Source organism: Pelodiscus sinensis, chromosome 13 (assembly GCF_049634645.1).
Source record: "Pelodiscus sinensis isolate JC-2024 chromosome 13, ASM4963464v1, whole genome shotgun sequence".
Taxonomy (NCBI): domain Eukaryota; kingdom Metazoa; phylum Chordata; order Testudines; family Trionychidae; genus Pelodiscus; species Pelodiscus sinensis.
The window spans coordinates 34,345,196-34,367,380 of NC_134723.1; the positions used below are offsets into that span (position 1 = coordinate 34,345,196).

The 22,185-nt window shown below is 47.0% G+C and overlaps 1 long non-coding RNA gene across 6 annotated transcripts in view; it reads left to right on the plus strand.

Annotated features, from left to right (window-relative positions):
* Nucleotides 1–22,185, plus strand: part of LOC106731460 (uncharacterized) — a 43,461-nt gene that overhangs the window by 3,918 nt on the left and 17,358 nt on the right. For 2 of the 6 annotated variants that reach the window (XR_012906930.1, XR_012906931.1), the window contains 2 exons: nucleotides 2,179–2,366; nucleotides 6,797–11,555. This is a non-coding gene — a long non-coding RNA (uncharacterized LOC106731460). Of the gene's footprint in view, nucleotides 1–2,178; nucleotides 2,367–6,796; nucleotides 11,556–15,300; nucleotides 15,388–22,185 lie in introns of those variants that run through there. The other 4 variants (XR_012906935.1, XR_012906934.1, XR_012906932.1 and 1 more) reach the window with 3 other exon arrangements.

A 22,185-nucleotide genomic window follows, 5' to 3' on the forward strand; every position in this document is an offset into this window, starting at 1 on the left:
ACGCAGAGGACTAGTCAATCTGTGCTTTTATTCATGTCCCACTACCATCATCCCCCGGCGGGCGTGAGCATCTGGCCTGCCCTAAATCCTGCTTTTCCGCTGCAGCCGCCTCGTTACTCACTCCGAGCCGACCTCAGGCATATAGGAGAGGGGGGTCTGGGCCCGCCCTCTCTCACAGACCCCAGCCCAGGGCCCTAAGGATGCAGACCCACTGTGGTCCAGTCTGGCTGGCGGGGCTTCCCGCCATAACACGCCAGCCCGTGAGCTGTAAAGAGCCCTGCCCTGGGTTGCTTCCTCTCCCCTTACCTAAGCCTCCTTTTCCTCGGCGTCCTGGCCTCTCGCCGTGCCCCCGCATATGCCTCTCAGGTGGCTGGCTCCCTGCGCCATTTCTCTACCCCTGCAGGAAAGCCGCTGCTCTTTTTAAACTTTGGTGTCGGAGTGTTGCGTCACACCCGGACGCCGTCCCTCTCTCACTCCTCCATCCCCCCTCCTCTCTCTGACTGCCTGGGAGCACGTTGCGCATGCTCCCCCGTGGCACCCCTGTGCCCCGTCCCGCGCTAGGAGGCAGGAGGGGTGGGGACATTGAGATCTGCCCCTCATGGGCTGGAGCCCCGCTGCGCCGGTTCCTCCCCTGCTGCGCCGGGCTCCGTACAGCGCTGCCGCCAGTGGCTCCTGGGTGCGGGGCAGCTCTGCCCCTTCACAGGATATATGTTGACAGGCCTAGAATTACCCATCTTTGATCCAGTCCTCTGGAGCCTGATTGGAAATCAGAATGTATGGACCAGAGAGCTCTGTGGCCAGCTCCTTTAAAACTCTTGGGTACAAGTTAGTAGGGCTTGCTGATTCAAGCATGATCCAATTGAGTAGCTGCTTTTAACATTTTTCACACTGAGTTACTGTTGGCAGTGGGAAGTATTTTGTGGGGAGGGGAGTGATGTCCCAGGAGAAGCAGGAATGTGTGAACTTGGTAGAATGGTGCCCTGGGGGAGGCAGGGCTATGGGCTTGGGGGTGATGCCCTGTGGAGCAGGCTGTAGGGTTTTGTGCTAGGGGGAGGGGAGGTAATGTGGCAGAGTGGGGTTGTGCACTGGGGGCAATGTGTATGGAGAAGCAGAGCTGTGTCCTGGGGTGGGTGCCTTGAAGTAGTTGCAGCCAGAATGCACCCCCAGTGCTTGGGGAGGGGGCTATGTGGGGCAGGGGTATACTGGGTATGCTCTGTCTGCAGGGGTCCTCCAGAGAGTGAGGCAGGGGATTTCAGAAGGGGGGAGGGCACTAGAGATGGGGGGCCATGCTTTAGGGGAGCTGGTGGGACTGTGCACTGGGGTCATGCTTTCCCCTAGAGAGTTGGGGTGTGCAATAGGTGGTTAGCTTGGAGGCCGTGTGTGTCAGGGGGAAGCATCACATCCTCCGAGCTGGGGGTTGTGTGTGGGGTGGCATCTGGGGGCTTGTGCACATGGGGGGACACCTGGGATGTGTGCGCATGTGAGCAGGCAGCTGGCTGTGTGTGCATGGGTGGTGCATGGTGGGGATCCCTCCTGGAGAGTGGTGCGGGTGCATTGGTGGGAACTGCCCTGTATGGAGGAGAAGGTATGTTGAGGAGCACCTGGGTTTTCACTCCAGCGTGCCTAATGCAATGTGTTCTCACCTGGGAATGGTGCCTGCACTAGGCTGCTGGATGCTTTATTCCTTTGTTCCAGGGATTCTCAAGCTTCAGTGCACTGCAACTACACGGCCCCAGGGGGAGGATGGACCCTAAGCCCTGCCACCCAGTGCTAAAGCCAAAACCTGAGTCCCACTGCTCACTCAGTGCCAAAGCGCTTGGGCTCTCTCCTTAGGCGGTGGGGCTCAGGCATTGGCTTTGGGCCCAGACCCCTACCAAGTCAAATGTCAGCCCCTGAGCCCCATGAAAATGGGGTCACAGCCTAGAGTCTGAGAACTGCTGCCTCTTTTCTGAAAAGCCTGCCAAGGGTGTGCAGCCTTCCTCCCAATCTGGGGCCTGGCATTGCCTAATGGAAGCATGAGAGTAGTGAGCCGTGCAGAACGTGCCTACGGGACAAGGCTGGAGCTCACGGGGTAGCAAGGGCAGTGTCCCCCAAGTCTCAGCCATGCTAGAGTCCTGCCCCTTCCTCAGCCAACCTGGGACAGAGGCCCAGTGGTGTGTTAACACTTATCTTCTGCAGCAGGAAGGAAACTGACACCACTGGCTCTTTCCATGTGCTGCCCAGCAGCCACTGAACCGTCTGAAAGCCCCTGGGGGCAAAAACCCTACCTAGCTCCACGACTGAGCGTGATAGGTGTGCGGCGGGGAAGGTGTGATGAGACTGCCTGCAATGGCTTGTAGCACATCGGCAACTGCCAGCAACCAACGGTCAGTGACGGGACACGAGTTGGGAAGGGCTCTGGTTTACTGCAGAGAATTCTTTCTCGGGTGTCTGGCTGCTGGGTCTTGCCCACATGCTCAGGGTCTAACTGATCGTCATATTTGGAGTTGGGAGGGAATTTTCCCTCGGATCAAATTGGCAGCATCCTTAGGGGTGTTTCACTTTCCTGTGCAGAATGGGTCACGGTTCACTTGCAAGTTTAAACTAGAGCAGGGCTACTCAACTTTGAAAGCCCCTGAAGCCACAATGATACGCACAGCACATGCCAAGGGCTGCAACTTAAGTGTGGTGGCATATACATGCAAATATATATGCAAATAACCTCTTTCACACTGACTGGCATGAATACAAAGATTAAGGCAAGACCACACAACACACAGACCCCATGTAAGTCAGTTCTGCTGATATTAATAAAATGCAATACTTACCCGATTTCCATCCATACGACAGCACTTTTAATGAGCAATGACAGTCCAGGAATTTGACTACTAAAACATATATCAACAGAAGACCATTATATTGACTACTTTTTTGTTTTGAATCACACCCGGGGGCCATGTGTTGAGTCCTGTGTAAACCCAAACCGCACTGCAGACCGCAGACGAACAGGCCGTGGGCCGCGTGTTGAGTAACCCTGAACTAGAGTATAGGGTGAAATCTCTGTAACTTGAAGGCTTTAAGTCAGTGGTGGGCAACCTGTGGCCCAAGGGCTGAATGTGGTCCATTGGGGTTCTAGGTATGGCCCACAAGGCATTTTGTTTACCGTTGACCATGTGCAAGGTTGCCAGATTCTGTTGGTTTTCGTCAGATTCTATTGCTTGATGTAGTTTTCTCTTACTGGTATTACTAAAGTAACGTGTGTGCAGAATGAGGGCACGTGACGTGAGGTGTATGCTGATCGTGAAGTACTGTGAGAGCTGTGCACTCCCTCTGCATCCAATTAAAGTTCTCCTATGGTTCAATTGACTCATCCCACAAATTCTAGGTACGCAAGTGCAGTTAGCAGTAGGGTTGTCAACATGCAGACTACATGATTACCCGATAAGCCTGGGTTAATCGACTACATACACTCACCCCCCTTGCTGCCTCAGGGTGTAAAGGGGGGTGAGGCAGGAGCTGGTACCTGTAAAAGCCAGCTCTCCACAAGCACCAGCTTCACCTGCCCTCTACCTGTGCTGCTGCTTTTAGCAGAGGCAGGGGAGCAGGAGTTGGTAGGAGGGGAGGCTGCCGCAGACAGAGGCTGTTCTGTGGGATGCCGGCGCAGCTCCTGCCCTTGGGGAGATTGGGCCCCCTGCAGACAGAGGCTGCTGCCGCCCCGCACTGCTGCTTATATATCAGAGACAGCAGTGCGGGGTGGCAAGTGGTTTTCAAACCGGTTACCCTCACAGATTGGCTCCCGCCTGCCATCCCATGCTGCTGCCTCTGATAGAGAGGCAGCAGAGTGGGGTGGCAGATTGATGCCCGGGATTGGGGTCGGAGCACTCTGGCTGCTGTCCCTGGGGACTATTGAATAGTTGTGTAACCGCTAAAATCTGATGCCGTTACATGACTATTCAATTACATGCTACCTAACATCCCTAGTTAGCAAAACTACCCTAACCTGGGAAACCATCTTGGTTACAATCTTGTGGCCCACTCACTAGCCTAGGTGGCCCCTCATTGCTTAAATCAAGATTTGAGGATGTCAGTAACTGAGCCAGAGATTAGGGGTCTGTTATAGGGGTGAGGGGAGGGTGAGGTTCTATGGCCTGTGATGTGCAGGAGGTCAGACCAGATGATCATGCTGGTCCCTTCTGACCTTAAAATCTGTGCTTGGTACCATGAAGCAAAATGCAGGACTATGTAGCACTTTAAAGACTAACAAGATGGTTTATTAGATGATGAGCTTTCGTGGTGTTACGAGATTTGCCCAATACTCTGGGGTATGCTCATTTATCAGGGTTACCCTGATGGGACTGGGGGAAGGTTAACAATTCTATCACTGTGCTGTTGGTGCTTACTTGTGCTCTCATATGGAGCTGAATTCTCCCTGCTGCCAATTCCCCCTCCCACTGGAGCTCTCCTGCAGGAACTAGGTTCCTCAGGATGGGGTTCTTACCACCTTGGCAACACACACAGACACTCACACCCACTAATCAGAGCACGTCTGAGAGGACTGGGTACTCAGCACTCACAAGCTGACCCCCTCATATGTCCCTGGACTCAGCTGGCTGGGTTTCACAGCAATGCCACACTGCATCCTCATGTGCCTTTGGACTCCGTGGGCTGGATTAAACAGCACTTTAAGCTGCCATCCTCATAAGCCCCCAGGTTCAGCACCCCCTATCCCCACTTTCACACCACAGTCATTCACTGGTAAACCACACGATGAGCAAACCCCACAGGATTTTGGGCACTACAAGGATCTTTTGCTTGGGTACAAGAAGCGTTGTTGCAGAGCGAATGGGGAAGCCAAAACAACACCCCTTAAGGAAGAGTGAGCAAAAGAGAAAGAAAGAAAGAGAAGCAACCAGCTTAACAATGAAAGTGATTTATTTCTGAGTAGTGAATAGATATCAAAAAGTTACAATATTAAATCTAACAATTACAATATTAAATCTAAATTGAAACTGATTACAAACGTTAGGTAACCATATAACAGTTTATACAGGGCAGGGTCAGGAGGCTATGCTTAGAGAGATAGTTGAGAGAGAGAAAGAGAGAGAGAGAGAGAGATCTCACCACTCCACGGAGCTTGCACTGATCGGAATTCCCAGATGATGATGGTAGCCGGGGGTCCAGAGGGCAGGAGAAAAGCAGGACAGAGCCCCCAGCACGATCAGACAGGAGATGAAGAAGTCTCAATGGAACTGATGCAGTTTAAGTCCAGGTATCAGAAAAGTTTTCTTGGGGCAAGGATAGGAGTTTTTATAGGGATAGTTCAAAGAGAAAGAGGAGAGACAATAGAGACTGATCACCCCTGCTTATGGGTGATGTTCCTTGAACAAGCTCACAATGCAACTTGGCAGTTTGAGTATTTTGGATGTCAATAGGATCGTTACTAGAATTGGTCTGATAATGACTGATTTGGGTGTGAGCAGGCCTAGGTTCATTAGCATCTGGAGCAGGGATTTCCCATCAGGCAGTGCTTCTCTGCTTTCAGTGTCCCTTAGTTCACTGCGGTTCCTGCCTTGGAAGAGCTGCTCTCCATTCTGTATGCTAATGAGATGTCCCTCTGTTTCATCTTTAATGCAAATGAGGCTGGGGTGTTTCCTTAATTATATCACCCTTGTCTGAAGCAGTTTAGGTGTGTCTTCCCTGGCCTTTTCATTGCTTTGTCTTTGATTCTAGCAGAGGCCTGAGGGAGGGGGATGGTTTTCCATGAATGTCACTCCCTGGCTCCCCAAGAGCACAAGGCTGACAGGTGACCATGTTCTGGTTTCCCAAGAATCACAGAGCTGGTGGGTAACAGTGGGCCAGACCCACTTCCTCAGATCAAATAGTGGAAGAAAATAGTATATATACCAAAGGATATATACAACCATATATACCAAAGGATACAATTAAAACAAATGAACACATATGAAAAGTACCATGAACTTTGACTATATTCACACTGGCTCCCTAAAGATGAAGATCACCGGATCACACCATTATTAATTACAGATGTAAAGGGGCAACCGGATACTTTACCGGCAAGCTTACCAGGGTATCTGGTTAACTGGCGCCCAGCCTGGCTAGAGCAGCTCCCCGCTCATGGCACTCCATGGTAGTTAACAGGTTAAACATATAGTTTAACCAGTTAACATTTCAAACGGGATTTTCCATCCCTATTACTCATCACCAGAGCCTGCCAGTTCCTTGGGACCTTTCAACAGATGGTCACATGAAATGTTTTTGTTTCAGAATGACAGTGGCAGTATGGCAGTATTTCGGGAGGCTGGGTGGATTGTGGAAATAATTCTTCTGTGTAATCCATAAACAAAACCCAACCTTAATTCCTTTGGCTTGTCGTCTCAGTATGACATACACCTACTGTAAACTTTGAAGAGCAAGAAAATGTCAAATTATGGCACTTCTTCACCAAGAGCGCCAAGCGTACCAAACTCTCTGCTGACAGTACCAGACTGATAGTTTCACAAGGAATTCCCTTCTGCCTCCAGCAGACGGTCAAGCACTCAGCACAGAATGCACTGATCTCCCTCACAAGATCCCAGAACCTTCATTACAACTGCCGCAACATTAGCAAATACATAGCGCTGACATCTGTCTGCCATAGGTTAACATTTGAGCTGTACCAGGCGATCCTGACTGGGCTAAGTACAGTAATAGTATTTAAAGTTTTATCTGATTTTTTGGGGGGGATTTGTTTTGGGAGGAGGATTTTGTGCTATGTTCGAAATGACAGTTTATTATATGAGCTTTCTTGGGACTTTAGGGTGGCAAGTGGCGAAAGAATCGTAGACTCCAAGACCAGAAGGAGCCATTGTGATCATTCAGTCTGACCTCCTATAAAACACGGGCCAGAGAACTTCCAAAATCATTCCTCGAGAAGCTCTTTTAGACATATCCCATCTTGATTCTCCATCACTGGCAATTTTAAAATCTACCACAATCCTTGGTCAGTTGCTCCTCTTACTGTTAAAAACATGTATGCCTGCTTCTAGTCTGAATTCATCTAGCTTCGGCTCCCAGCCATGGGACTGTGGTGTACCTTTCTCTGCTGGATGGAAGAGACCAGCTGACTACTCATGAACTGTAATTGTGTCATCCCTGAGCCACCTTTTTTTTTTTTTAATAGAACTGCTTGAGTCTAGGAGTGTGAATGGGTAACTGGCTAATTAGTTACCCATAATGGGTGATGCTTGCCAGGTAACAGTTAACCGTTACCCCGGGAGCAGCCCACACCCCGTGGCCCAAGGAGCTGGCAGCCTACCGTGGGCCTAGAAGCTGCTGAGCTGGTGCAGCCCTGGCCTAGGGAGCGGGTGCTGCTCTAGGCTGGCTGTGGTGGGCTGGGGTGCCCCCTCTGCAGCCACACTCATTTAAACTTAATGTTTAACCAGTTAAATTCACAGGATTTTACACCCCTACTTGAGTCTAGGAGATGGATCTCCCCAGGCCACCTAGGAGAGATTAAAATGCTACCAGGCTGGTTAGCAGAGTGCCCATAATGCCCACAGCTGACAGCATGTATTTCTGCTGGTAGTACACATTCACACATATCTCGGTGCACATTACAAAATTTATTTTACGTGTGGATGGAAAAAATTAGAGAGAACATTAGTCCCCACAGCCCAAAAAGCCTCAGTGAATAAACAAACAGCAGCACACCAAGAAAATTAGACAAAAATAATAAGGGTCCAGTGTTTGAAAACTCAGAAATTATTACATTAAAATAAATTTGAGGTTGGCATGTAGCCTTAACTTTGCCCATTTGTAGGTCTGCTGTATGGCACAGGCAATTTTTATATGTTCATATGTTGTTGTTTTCCCACCACAGGACCTTTACCTTACTCAGTGCACAGGAATGGATGGTGCTTAGTGAACGAGACAGACATTCAGTATTGGTTTCTTTTATTCTTGTCATTCAGTGTGTGATGCTATGCTTCATTTACTGACCAAACCCTGCCCTGAATCAGGGTGCGGTTTTTTTTCATCAGCATAGTACCTGAGTGCCTCACAGCACTACCTGCGGGCGCAGGAAATATTCTTGTCTCCACTTTGCAAATGGGCCACAGAGGCAAAAAAATAGACTTGCCTGAGATCACACAAGAAGTCTGTGGCAGACCAAGAACTGCAGCCAGCTCTCCGCTCTCCAAGCTTGGTGCTTTAATCATCAGGGCTTTCCTCCTGAGAATACCCCAACGCATGCACACTTCGGACCTGCTCCAAAGCCCACTGAAGTCAAAGGTCGTCTTGAGAGTGGGGTGAAAGAGGAACAATGAAGGTTGGGTTGGGAGATAAGTATCCTCTGGGATGGACCGAGTATCAATTTTGGGGAGACCTGGTGGGCAGAGGGAGATTGAAGGAGGCAGAAACCTGGAGACGTTGGAGGTGCAAATAAAAGGTGGGGTGTTTGGGTATTAAAGGTAATTTTGGGGGAAGAATGACTGGGCTTTTAGGGACAAAGGAGGGGAGATCTAAGAGAGACTGTGGAATTTGAAGAGAAGTGAGGCTTGAGGGGAAAATTTTTCTGGGAACCTCATGGTAAAGAAGGTGTTTCCAAATGGTTAATAGCTTTGAAAAGGCTGGGAAAGCCTAAAGGAGTTTCTAATCTAGTGGTTAGAGCTGTTCTTCTGGGTTCTCAAGCACTGGTTCTGCCACTGGCTTCTCCTGTGACCTTAGGCGGGTCACTTAATCGCTCTGTCACCTTTTTCTCATATGCCATGGGAATAACGTGGACAGGCTGCTTTGAGGCATTTAGTAATTACACATGCACACATTAATAGTGCCTTTCATCAGAGTCCCAAAGCACTTTACACATCCTGGGACCTATTCTGTGAGGCTCCATTAAGTGGGAGGAAGAATGGGGCTTATAAAACGAAGGATGGGAAGTCAGAAATCCTGTCTGAGCCACTGAAGTTTTTCTGTTGACTTCAGTGAGAGTTCACAGGACCTCTGATCTCTCTACTGCAGTTTTTACTTCTATAAAACATAATTGTATCCACCTGCCTCACAGGTGAGTGCAGAAACTAAACATATTACATTTTGTAAAGTGCTTGCAAATCTTCTGCGAGACCACATCATAGAGGGGCAAAGCCTTTTCATTTTGTAGCCTACAGAAACTGATAACAGCATTGAAAATAGAAAAAGTCTTACTGCTAAAGGTTTCTGTGCTTTTTCCACTCAAGATCTAGTAACTGGCAAATGACTGCTGCTTTTGATTTAGAGGTCTTTTTTTTCCCTCTTGAAAGAAATGCAATCACTACCAAGAATTCTGGTGGGACTACTCCTTTAAACAAATAATGTTTTTCTTATTGGGTGTGCACTATTATTTTCTTAATTATTCCTGGATTTTTGCCTATTACACCAAGAGTTTTCTGAGATTAACTTTTTTATTAAGTTAAAAGTAAGAAATATCCCTTTAAAAAGTCTGCACATCCCCAGAACTAAAATATGATACATTTTCCCAACAAGTACACCTCTTTGCTGAGGCATCTTATCCTCATTTTTTAAAATTGCTATCATTGTTGAGCACTACTCGTCTTCACTCACAAACAACCCATAGGTTTCTGTGTAAAATAATTGGTGATTTTTAACTTCAGAGTCTCAGATCTGATTACTGGCATTTATTGACGGAGAGGGTCTCAGCAGAAGTACAGGGACTGAATGAGCATGGAGATAAAACTATGTTGGCAGGGAAGCTATCCTGACAATTGTCTGTACTGTACCCATGCAGTGGAAGAATAGAGGATTTCAGTTTATACAGGGTTGTCAATCCAGCATCCTGTGCAAGTCCTAACATTTATTAAAACACACACAGGCAGCCCAATTGGGATGTCAAATATAAATGTCGGTGTTTCATATGTAATGGCATTGTGGGAGGCTCCTGCATATGCGGTCCATTGGTGGCACCATCTATATCGCAGGCTCAAAAGCAGCAGGGAGAATCATGAAAGGCACTGGCTTAACATCAGCAGGAGTTTGCCAAGCTTGGATCGTGTCGCTGCTTTGTAAAGGGAGAATACTCCAGGGGAGCAAGGACTCGGCACATGGTGTTACAGCGAGAGCACAGAATGAATATTGTTAGCAGAAGGAAGAGTGAAAATGGCCGAAACAATGTTTTTCAGACAGTTGCTCTTTCAGTGTTGACTTAAAGCAGAGAGAAGAGATACAGATTGCTCAAGCTGCAAACAAAAATCCAAAGTTCCAGGGAACAATATTACCCCTTCTTCTCTCTCCCCCACCTTGGCACACCTGTTTAGGCTTTGGGTTGTTGCTCTGGGACAGACTGGTGTGGCTGTTCTGTGGATGATGAGAAGGGTGAATTGCTTCTCCTGTCCTTGTGAGGAGACTGTTGGCACCTGGTAGTTACTCACTCCGGAGAAGTTGGAAACAGCACAAGCCTTGCTGGTTTCTCCTATCCTGGAGAATACAAAAGTGGAGCCCGGCTCTTGCCCAGTTGCCTGCATTCAGGAACACTTCCTTTACAAAAACTGTCTGCAACTCCTGCAACACTTCCCTGAATGACAGCACCGTGCCAACCTTTTCTCCTTCCTTTCAGCGTAACTTGGTCCACATCTCTTAACAGCTGCCACCTGGAACACGGTGAAATCAGATCCTTTTGCCAACTGGGCATTTAAAGAGGAAAAAATTACAAGCAAGAAATGACTAGATGGGAACCATCCCATTGTCCGTTCCCCAGGTGCAAAGAACTATAGCAGTCTAGGCGGCAGAGGCCTGGACCATTAGATGCTAGAGGAACAGGCTCTAAGATGCAAGATTTTTAGATCTTTTTATTCTGTCTGTACAGCACCTAGCACAATGGGGTCATGGTCCATGATTGTGGTCCTAGGCTCTATATGATAAATGATAGATCTACAGTATGGTTTCAAGCACACTTGTATGCCCACTGAGCATGGGAGTTTCATAGAATCATAGAACACTAGAACGGAAAGGGACCTCAAGAGGTCATCAAGTCCAGTCCCCTGCCCTTGCGGCAGGACCCAGTACCATCTAGAATATCCCTGATAGATGTTTGTCTAACCTGTTCTTAAAAATCTCCAATGATGGAGATTCCACAACCTCCCTAGGCAATTTATTCCAGTATTTATCCACCCTGACAGGAACTTTTTCCTAATGTCCAACCTAAACCTCCCTTGCTGCAATTTAAGCCCATTGCTTCTTGTCCTATCATCAGAGGCCAAGGAGAACAATTTTTCTCCCTCCTCTTTGTAATAGGTACTTGAAAGTTACATCCCCTTTCAAATAGACCAATTGAGGCCTAATCAGCGCTGAGTAGAGCAGAAGAATTACTTCTCATATCTTGCTCAGAAAATTTCTGTTAATGCATCCCAAAATCATGTTTGCTTTTTTTGCAGCAGTTTCATGCTGTTGACTCATATATAATTGATGCCTAGGTCTTGAATAAAATACATCTTTGATATTTATAACATAATAATGTGATATCTATTTGTCATCTTTATAATGGAATGTGGCATTAGTTTACAGATTAAAAGTGACCAACCTGTATGAAATTTTGCATATCTGAATGATTTCTGTAGTAATTGTAAAATTTTTCTTGTGTGTTTATTAGGTGGCTTCGTTTGCTTAATGACTTCTTTGTTTCGGTCTTTACCGAGAAGTCTGAAGGAATGCCTAACATAGTGAATGCTAGTGGGAAGGGGGTAGGTTTAGAAAGTAAAATTAAAAAAGAACAAGTTAAAAATCACCTAGAAAAGTTAGATGCCTGAAGTCACCAGGGCCTGATGAAATGCATCCTAGAATACTCAAGGAGCTGATAGAGGAGGTATCTGAGCCTCTAGCTATCATCTTTGGAAAATCATGGGAGACAAGAGAGATTCCAGAAGACTGGAAAAGGGCAAATATAGTGCCCATTTATAAAAAGGGAAATAAGAACAACCCAGGAAACGACAGACCAATTAGTTTAACTTCTGTGCCAGGGAAGATAATGGAGCAAGTAATTAAGGAAATCATCTGTAAACACTTGGAAGGTGGCAAGGTGATAGGGAACAGTCAGCATGGATTTGTAAAGAACAAATCATGTCAAACCAATCTGATAGCTTTCTTTGATAGGATAACGAGTCTTGTGGATAAGGGAGAAGCGGTGGATGTGGTAAACCTAGACTTTAGTAAGGCGTTTGATATGGACTCGCATGATATTCTTATAAATAAACTAGGCAAATACAACTTAGAAGGGGCTACTGTAAGGTGGGTGCATAACTGACTGGATAACCGTACTCAGAGAGTAGTTATTTATGGTTCACAATCCTGCTGGAAAGGCATAACAAGTGGGGTTCCGCAGGGGTCTGTTTTGGTACCGGTTCTGTTCAATATCTTCATCAACGATTTAGATATTGGTATAGAAAGTACGCTTATTGGCTGTGTCTACATTGGCACCCTTTTCTGGAAAAGGGATGCTAATGAGACCAGTCGGAATTGCAAATGCCGTGGGGGATTTAAATATCCCCCGCGGCATTTGCATGAACATGGCTGCCGCTTTTTTCCGGCTCGGGGCTTTGCCGGAGAAAAGCGCCAGTCTAGATGGGATCTTTCGGAAAATAAAGCCTTTTCCGGAAGATCCCTTATTCCTGATTTTAAGAGGAATAAGGGATCTTCTGGAAAAGGCTTTATTTTCCAAAAGATCCCGTCTAGACTGGAGCTTTTCTCCGGCAAAGCCCCGAGCCGGAAAAAAGCGGCAGCCATGTTCATGCAAATGCCGCGGGGGATATTTAAATCCCCCACGGCATTTGCAATTCCGACTGGTCTCATTAGCATCCCTTTTCCGGAAAAGGGTGCCAATGTAGACACAGCCATTAAGTTTGCAGATGATACCAAGCTGGGAGGGGTTGCGACTGCTCTGGAGGATAGGGTCATAATTCAAAATGATCTGGACAAATTGGAGAAATAGTCTGAGATAAACAGGATGAAGTTTAATAAAGACAAATGCAAAGTGCTTCACTTAGGAAGGAACAATCAGTTTCACACATACAGAATGGGAAGCAACTGTCTAGGAAGGAGTACGGCAGAAAGGGATCTAGGGGTTATAGTGGACCACAAGCTGAATATGAGTCAGCAGTGTGAAGCTGTTGCAAAGAAAGCAAACATGATTCTGGGATGCATTAATAGGTGTGTTATGAGCCAGATGCGAGAAGTAATTCTTCCGCTCTACTCTGCACTGGTTAGGCCTCAGTTGGAGTATTGTGTCCAGTTCTGGGCACCGCATTTCAAGAAGGATGCGGAAAAATTGGAGCGGGTCCAGAGAAGAGCAACAAGAATGATTAAAGGTCTAGAGAACATGACCTGTGAGGGAAGGCTGAAGGAATTGGTTTTGTTTAGTTTAGAAAAGTGAAGTTTAAGGGGGGACATGATAGCAGTTTTCAGATATCTAAAAGGGTGTAATAAGGAGGAGGGAGAAAACTTGTTCATCTTGGCCTCTGAGGGTAGAACAAAAAGCAATGGGCTTAAACTGCAGCAAGGGAGGTTTAGGTTGGACATTAGGAAAAAGTTCCTAACTGTCAGGGTAGTCAAACACTGGAATAAATTGCCTAGGGAGGTTGTGGAATCTCCATCTCTGGAGATATTTAAGAGTAGGTTAGATAAATGTCTATCAGGGATGGTCTACTCTAGACAGTATTAGGTCCTGCCATGAGGGCAGGGGGCTGGACTCGATGACCTCTCAAGGTCCCTTCCAGTTCTAGTAATAGGATTCTATGATTTGCAGCATTACTAGTTTCTGGAACCCTTCACCTCAAGCAGTACTAAGTTGAAGTGCTGCTGTCTCCTGAAAATGTGTATGAAACTTTCCTTTTTTAAGGCATGATTCTGTTGGCCCAGCACATCTCTTTGTGCCAGCCCAGAGAGTGGGTGTATGTTTTTTTATCCGCAGGTGGGAAAAGGACAAGGCTAAACTCTTTTGTGACTTTACGTCACCTATGAAGGTTGCTGGGGATGGAACAGGTGATAATGGAGAGACCAGTGTCCCTGAAGACAAAGATCACTTCTGAGGGGTAGTTGGGTGGATTTTTGAACATTTTTTGACTGCACAGCATTCTAATGATGTTGTCTCTCTGCTAAGAGGGGAACTTTTGTGTCAACTTCCTCACCTCTCAATTCCTGGCTGTGGCTAAAGAGTAGGAAGTTTTCATGGATAGTCCAGCTCTTTGGACACTTTTATTCAGTTTTTGAGCTTCTAATTAATGGGTAGGCCCAATGCACACATTCCCAAACTGGATCCCAGCATTGTGTTGGGGACACATTTTCATAAAAAACAGGATCGTCAGAGTTCATCTGCTTCATTGTCTGAAGTGATGGCCCCTCGCTGGCTGTGACATCAGAATTGATGGCCGGAGAAATGATTGATTTCACAAGCTGAAGGCTATGACTTGAAGTAGTGGGAGGGGAAAGCGGTAGAGCAGATGCCTGAAGGAGGCGGGGGGAGGGAGGAATGGATGGCCTTGGCAGTAAAGGTGGAAGGTGCAAACTTGCGGATGTAAAGTCCTTGTTGCACAAGCAAAATTTCGAGTCTGCAACGGAAGTGTTGCTGGATTACATGCAGAGAGGCTGAAAGTTTTGCAACTGAAATGTTCGTATCAATTGATTACTTGGTTTTGTTTGTTTGTTTTTTCAATACAGCAGTTCCTGGTTCCCAGGATGTAGAAGGAGGGAGGTTGTTTTATTTGCATTATCCCCATATAGACTAGTAAATTCATACCCACTCTGGACACCCATCTCTTTGTTGCCTCTTGTATGGTCACTAGCCCTCTGGCCTTCCATTTCAGTTCCTCTTAGCCAGGTTGAAGTATTGCTTTCATGTCCCATTTCTTTGCAGGCCTCCTTCAAAGTCTGACTGGTGACCTTTTGCACCTGCCCCAACATTTTACAGTATTTCGCTTTTGTGCATTGTGTAGAGGTCTCAGCCTCTGGGTTTCGTGCATTGTTATTACTTATAAGAGTCTTGGTTATTATTCCAAGTGTAGCAGTTTGGCGTGGTCACTGTGTGAACCATTTTGGGCCACATCCCCTTCCCTCTACAGACTTGAGTGCCCAGAGCACAACACTGTCTGGACAGGGTTCATTTCATTTCCCAGCTGCACAACCTGCCAACACAACCTTGTCATTGCAATTTGTCACACATATTTTGTATGTGTTCTGTATTTCACTGAAGTCACATTTCCCAGGAAATTTATATACAGGCTTCTTGTCTGGTACATAGATCAACTTCATATGTTTCCGTAGCCAACATTGTGTTTTCCCCTACAGATGTGCCACATGTCAGCTGAGGTTGGCGGCCTGTCTTTACTCTAGAAGTGGCTACATTTCAGAGGAGCAGTCTGTCCCTACACTGAGGTGTGCTTTGAGTTCTACATGTAAAATAGAGATGGGCTTATAGATGTAACGAGAGCTGGTCAAAATATTTCAGCCAAAGGTTGGTTTTAACGGAAGATAGCTATTTACTGAAAAAAAATGCACAGGAAATGGCCATTTTTAATTAATTGGGGGTGGTCATGAAAAAATTATTTTTATGCTAAAAAAAAGCCATGCTCGATTGGGACATTGGGGAACCCACAAATTTGATTGTACTGAAATTTTCTGCCTGACTGGCTGAAACTTGGTTTCATAAAACTGAATTCATGGAGGAGTTTTGATTCAAACATTTTCTGGGGTTGGATGGAAAGGGAAAGAACCCTCCTGTCCCCCATTTCCTAACTTGCCTTATACCCAACCAGTGTTCCCTGTAAGCTGAGCTCACGGGCGGCCACCCAGGAGACATTCATTGATTACCAGAGCGCCCACAGCAACCACAACCATCAGCATGTGTTTCTATTGGTGGTGCGTATCAGCATAGGTTTTGGTGCACCAAACAAAATTTATTCTGCACATGGAAGGAAAGATTTAGAGGGAACATTGGACCCAGCCCCTTTAAAAGTTTGCATGCAATCCTGGGCCAGTCTAGAATCCCTGATCTGAACAACTTTTGAACTCTATAAGTTTGCTTCTTTCACTTTACATGTTGACACTCTGTTCAGCCCATTAGTATCTGGCTGGCTGACTCCAGCTATCAGTTTTTGGTTTAGGTTCAGCTCTCATAGAATCCTGACATAGGGAAATATTTACTAAGAAAATTGAGAGTTTACTGTGAAAATTACCCTGGTTTAGAGTCCCACAGGTTCAGTAGATTCCAGATCATCAGCCAAGATAGTCAGGAATCATGGTTTTCACCTGCTGTGTTCAATTGTAGTGGGGTGGGTGCTGCCCCACTTATGCCTCTTTGTATTGAGGGCCAGTTTGAGAGAGGGAAATGATTGCACCATTGACACGGGCCATAGCACTGTCTCCTTTTACTAGTCCATGGGAGTAAAAGGGTCAAGTTATTTAAGAAGTAACGGGCTAAGAATTAGTGAGCATTCAGGCATTGAATGGGGTGACATGTCTCATTTCAGCCAGGTCTGCTTTCCAGCAAGGCCAGAGAGCAGGTAAGGAATCTGTCACTAGATCACATTCTCATTGAAACTAGTGACAAAACATGTCCATTGGCTGTAAGGCATCGTTCTCAACATCCTGGAGTACGCAGTCAGCATAGAGACAGTAGCAGGCCCTCTCTCATACAAGGAGTGGGGGTCAAAGGGAAGTCAGCAAAGGAGAGTGAGAGAAGAAGGAAGGGGAAAGAAAGTACAGAAGAGGAAACAGGGGCGGGCAAAGGGAATAGTAACTGGAAAGGGTAGGAGGGAGACTGGGGCTGGAAAGGAAATGAGGCAGATGACGCACTGCGAAGGAGAGGGGGGAGCAGCAAGAAAAGGAGAAATCAGGGGCCAAACCCAACACAAAGAACAAACGTTAGAATTAGAGAACAACCCCTGTGAACATGCAGAGCAGAGGCCGAGTTGGCCATGGGCTAGGACGACTAAGCAAGGCTGAGTGTGTGTATTAAGGGTAGGGGGTGATGGGCGGGGTAGATCTGTCCTAATTGGAGGGGCTTAAACCCCCAAATCATTGGGAATCACATCCTGTGTGAGCTGACACTGAGTCTGCAGAGTGTTGTAGCATCTAGTGGGAGGGAGGAGAAAGGAGGAAGTGCTACTGAGTGAGCTGAGATATGAAAGTACCTCTGAGGTTTAGAGCCAGTTTGAGACAGGGGACAGTGGCAGGATACAAAAGACAGAGGAGGGGGAGGGGAAGAAGGCTCATGCTTCAAGGTCACAGAGAAAAGGGCCAGAGCATTTAGAGTTTGTTTTCTTTGCAGCACAAAGCAGAAGTCAGCTTGCAGTTCTCCTCAGGGGAAACAAGAGGACAGTCTTACCGAGCATGGAACTTGGTTCTGGCTTATGTTCTAATGCAAACAGTCCTCACCTAATACTTGAGTTCATTTGTTTTGTGTCAGGTAAATAGAGAATCTCCAGTTATCTGGTGCTTCCAATGGAGAACATAGTTCATGGAATAACAAGGCATAAGTCAATATTGTGGTGATGTGAGCAAGAGCGCAGTGTGGCTGTAGATTAGTTTTACTTTGTGGTAGTAAGTCTGCTGCTCCTGAAAGTAAACAGGAAAGTGATTAAGGGCCAAATTTTGCTGTTGTAATTTGGTCAGTTCTCCTCCCCTGCCCTCTCCCCGGCCAATTGGTCCCTAAGTAATACCCCAGTTTTGTGTTGGATTTCCCATCCTATTTTCTCAATTTTGACAACCACACAGAATCTGGCCAAATTCCAGAAACTATTTTTAAAAATAATCTCTCTCAATAGATACTGTTTGATGCCACAGGAGGCGGCGGGGGGAGGGGAGAAGCAATTCAAACTGAACAACTTTCACTGCTTTGCTGGATGTTTGTTCTTACAACAGAACAAATCCATAACAAGTAACTCAAATGCTTGACTCTGTAAGGAGCCAGAACCCCTGGGGAATAAAATTACTCGTGAACAGGGTTCCCTCTAATTTTACTCACCCATGTGTGGAATGCATTTTTTTTATGTGCACCAATATGGAAGTGATGTGTGATGCATTGTGTCCGTATTTGTGCACCTAACAAAATTTATGTGGCAGGGATGAAGCTAAGAGGTTCAGAGTGTGGGAAGGGGCAGAGGGCTAAGGTACAGGCGGGTGATGGCCAGTGTTCCCTGTAAGCTAGGAGTTTGTGCGGCCACTTAGGAGAAATTCAGATGCCGCCCAGCTGACTACCAGAGCGCCCGCAACTAGGTTTTGTGTTTCTACTGGTGGTGCACATTCGCACATGCCTCGGTGCACATAAAAATGTATTCTGCACATGGATGGAAAAGATTAGAAGGGAATGTTAGTGAGGGCTCCAGCTGGGGGTGCTGCCTCTGGGATAGGGTCAAGGATGAGAGGTTTGTGGGGTCAGGCTGCGTTGGAGCTGTGATGTGGGGAGAGGGCTCCCCTCAGCTTTCTTTTCCCCCACACAACACTTGGGTTGTGCATAGAGACACCTCTCCCTAGGCCACAGCAGGTCCAAGCCAGGCCTGGCTGGGGCCGGGGGAAGGGTGCCTCTCTCCTGGCTGTGGCACGTCTGGGCCAGGCTAGGTTGGGGTCATGGGACGGGAACACCTCTCCCCTGGCTGCAGCTGGGCTGGGTTCGGGCCAGAGCTTCTCTCTCCACCACAGCAGGTCCAGGGCTGGAGGAGAGGAATCTCTCCTCACTGCAGCCCTGAGTGTCTGCACAGTGCTTAACAGGTTGCCACGCGGCTTAGAGGGAACTTAGCTCATGGATATTGTATCATTAAAGAGGGGAACAAGCTGTGTGTGTGAGGCCTGCAGCGTCCTACGTCTGTGCGCCCTGGATTCCCTTCTCACACTTCACCCCCCAAACCTGACAACAAGCAAGGAAAACGACACCAAAAAGCCCAGTGGCCTGGAAGGAAGCCAGAAATGTGGTAGCTCCAAGAGGTCGCTCTCTGGGATCAGGCCTCCTTTGTTCTAGATGCTGAACAAACAAGAAGAGAAAGGCAGTCCAAGCTCCAAAGGGCTTATGGTCGCAGAAGATGAGACCACAAATGAAGGCGACAAACAGCCAGCGGAGCGCAAGGAAACAGACGCTGCTGGTCAGCATGATAAGCGGCTGTCCCAGTGCACCAGCTTCCTGCTCATTGTGGGCACGGGAGGAGCGGGGAGGAGGTCTGTGCTACGGGCTGTCTGAACTGCCCCAGGAGTGTCCTAAACATACTGGCGTAGGGCTTGACCTTACACCAGTGAAGCTACAGGGAGTCAGCACTAGCAGCGCAGGGGGCAAGATGAGACCTCTCCCGGGTTTATGGCTCGGGGTGGGCCTGCAGCAGAGAGGATGGCTGCATGTTTCCGTGTGAAGCTCCTCACTTCCTTGATAGGAAAAAGAAAGATTCCTACATGGGATGAGTTCTTAGCACAGCCCTGTTAAGAACCAGCTAGCTTCCTATTTGAAGCCAAGCTGTACATCCAGAGAAGGCACCCGGCTCCTATGACAAGGTTACTAATCCCTTCCCGTAGCCTCATCTCAGGGGAGATCACCCCTCTACCATGAGCCTGCCCCCAGCCTATTCCCCACTTGTGCACCATGGGCCCTGTGTGTCCTCACCTGGTGTAAATTACCAGGGCTCCACTCTCTTCAGCAGGGCTGTGGGGAGTTGCAGCAGCAGCCGCACAAAGGAGCTGCAGCATGCCAGCTCCACAGAGCTGGGGGTAGCAGCTGGCCTGTCTTCTTGCCAAATCATTCATGAAAGACCCACAAGAATTCTGGAAGGGAGAGTTTTTTTTTTTAATCCTGGTACTATCCCTTTAAGCAACACAGAAATGCTGTTAAAACAACAGGCGAAACGTGTAAAAAACCTCACGTGCTTCCCCCTAGAGACTCCAACCCAGACAAATCAAATCTCTTCAAAAACTCAAGCCTGTGTCTCTGGCAGAGCTGAAATGAGGACAGGCCTGCAGAATGACTGCGCATTAAAGTCTGGAAACTGAGGGCCACATTCAGCCTTACTTTTAAAAGAGAGTTGGGCAGAACCAAGAGATGATCTAATACACTAGTTTTACTCTTCTCATTGTGAAGTTGCTCTAATTTATCATGATCATTATTTATAAAGTCTGTGACAATTTGACTTTTGTCTTTTGTGACTTTTGCTTTGTCAATTCATTCTCATAAAATTTCTCCAAAACCTGGAGCTTTAAAACTTTGGAGAGGGGAGCAGCAGGAGGGTGTTTTGCTACTGCAACTGACAAGTTGTAGTTAATATCCAATCCTGTCAGAAATACAATACAAGGAGCATGTGTATTTAAATATTCTACTCCACCAGCAAAGCAAAATTCCACGAGAGTATGGTGTTTAATAAGGCACTGTTGATAAGACAGAAACATCTGCAATACAAATCAATGTGTACGTTAGGCCTTTGCCAAGGTCTATATTACGCTGATGTAGGAAAGTAGTTACATATTTTCACTTAATATTTCTTGTAGCACATTCCTTACCCAGCCCAAGGGTTCTTGCCGTAGACCATGCTGTACAGTGGGTACATGTATGTTTCATGGCCATTCCCCCAGAGAAAGCATGGTGGTGAGAGGTGCTTTAGATATAGACAAACAATGGCTTAGTTTGCTGCACCCTTTGCAGGGAAGAAGTAGGCTGCTGGCTTTGTACCTGGAAGACCCATTATTAGTTCACCTGGGACAAATGTTCCCTCTAATTGTTTCCATCCATGTGCAGAATAAATTGTATGTGCACCAAGGCATGTGTTAATGTGCACCACTAGTAGAAACTCATGCTGGGGGCTGGGGGTTCTGCTAATCAGCTGGGTGGCATTTGAATCTCTCCTGCTTGGCTGCCCGAGCAGTCAGCTTAGAGGGAACACTGCCTGGGACTCGTGATGTGGTCGGGTGACTCAGCAGAGGTGAAGCAGCAAGGATCAGCAGGAACGAATCTTTATGAGCATAAAGCAATGGGAGTTACCCGAACGAAAGGAGTCCCAAACCGTGGTGGACTCAGTAATGGGCTGTGGAGCTCTGCCCTCTGAGATGTTCTCTGTGGAGCAGCTGCACAAGAGGAGAGCCAAGTGAAGCTGGAGGGCGGGGAACCACTCAGTTTCTGCCAAAGAGGCCCATGGACTTCTGGGTTGGCCAAGCTGCCCCCCTCTTTGACCCTGCTGTGGGGAGCAGGGAATCCCATCAGGCATTGATCACCTAAGGACTAAGACACCCATAAAAGCTTACCTTGAGACCTATCTTCCCTTTTTTTCCATCCACATGCAGAATAAATTTTGTTCCATGCACCAAGGCTTGTGTGGATGTGCACCACCAATATAAACACATGGTATTTGAATCTCTCCTGGGCGGCTTCCCAAGTGCTGAGCTTAGAGGGAACACTGCTTGAGACTAGCAAAAACAAGTATGAAAACACAACTACCCACTCTGTTAATTTCAAGAGACATTTTGTGGCTCCATTCTCTAGTCAGTTCAATCTTAGCCCTTCCCCCAAAAGCCAGCAGTCTGTTTGCTGAGAGGTCCATTTCTGTGCCTTATGTTAGCACGTGAAGGGATTGGACCTTTACTGTGGTAGCCTTGAAGGGCTGGAGTTTTACTTCTCCCTAACATGTTTCAGGCCAACCAGTCCTGTTTTTAAGCCATGTTTGGTAGGTATGTTTGATTGACTGTCAGTGACAGCCCCTTGCTTTGATTTCTCACTGTCCTTCAACTACCATGTCTATGTCTTGGTTTGCTGCTCTTAGGTTAGTGGCTGCGATTTAATTTTGATTGGCTCTTTCATTGCACTCTATAAGCTCTCAGTATTGCATGGTGCTCCAAACATCTTGTGGCAGAGGAGTGCTTTAGAAATAGGCTTTCAGAGCCACCCATCTGGGCGGCGGTGTTTCCTGGAAGCTGTGCGCGTGTGCAGCTGCTCAGGAGAGATTCAAATGCCACCTAGCGGATTAGCAGAGCTCCCACAGCTAGGTTTTGTTTCTACTGGTGGTACACATCTGCACATTCCCCAGGGCACATAAAATTATTCTGCACATTGATGGAAAAGACGAGAGGGAACATTGCTAGGAATAAGATGCCCAAATTCAATATGAGGAAGCTTTGTAAATCTCTGGCAAACTATATTCCCTTGACGTAATCCCTGCAAAGCCATTTGTTCATCCAGTTGAGTAAAACAGTGGCCATAGTAGAAATACA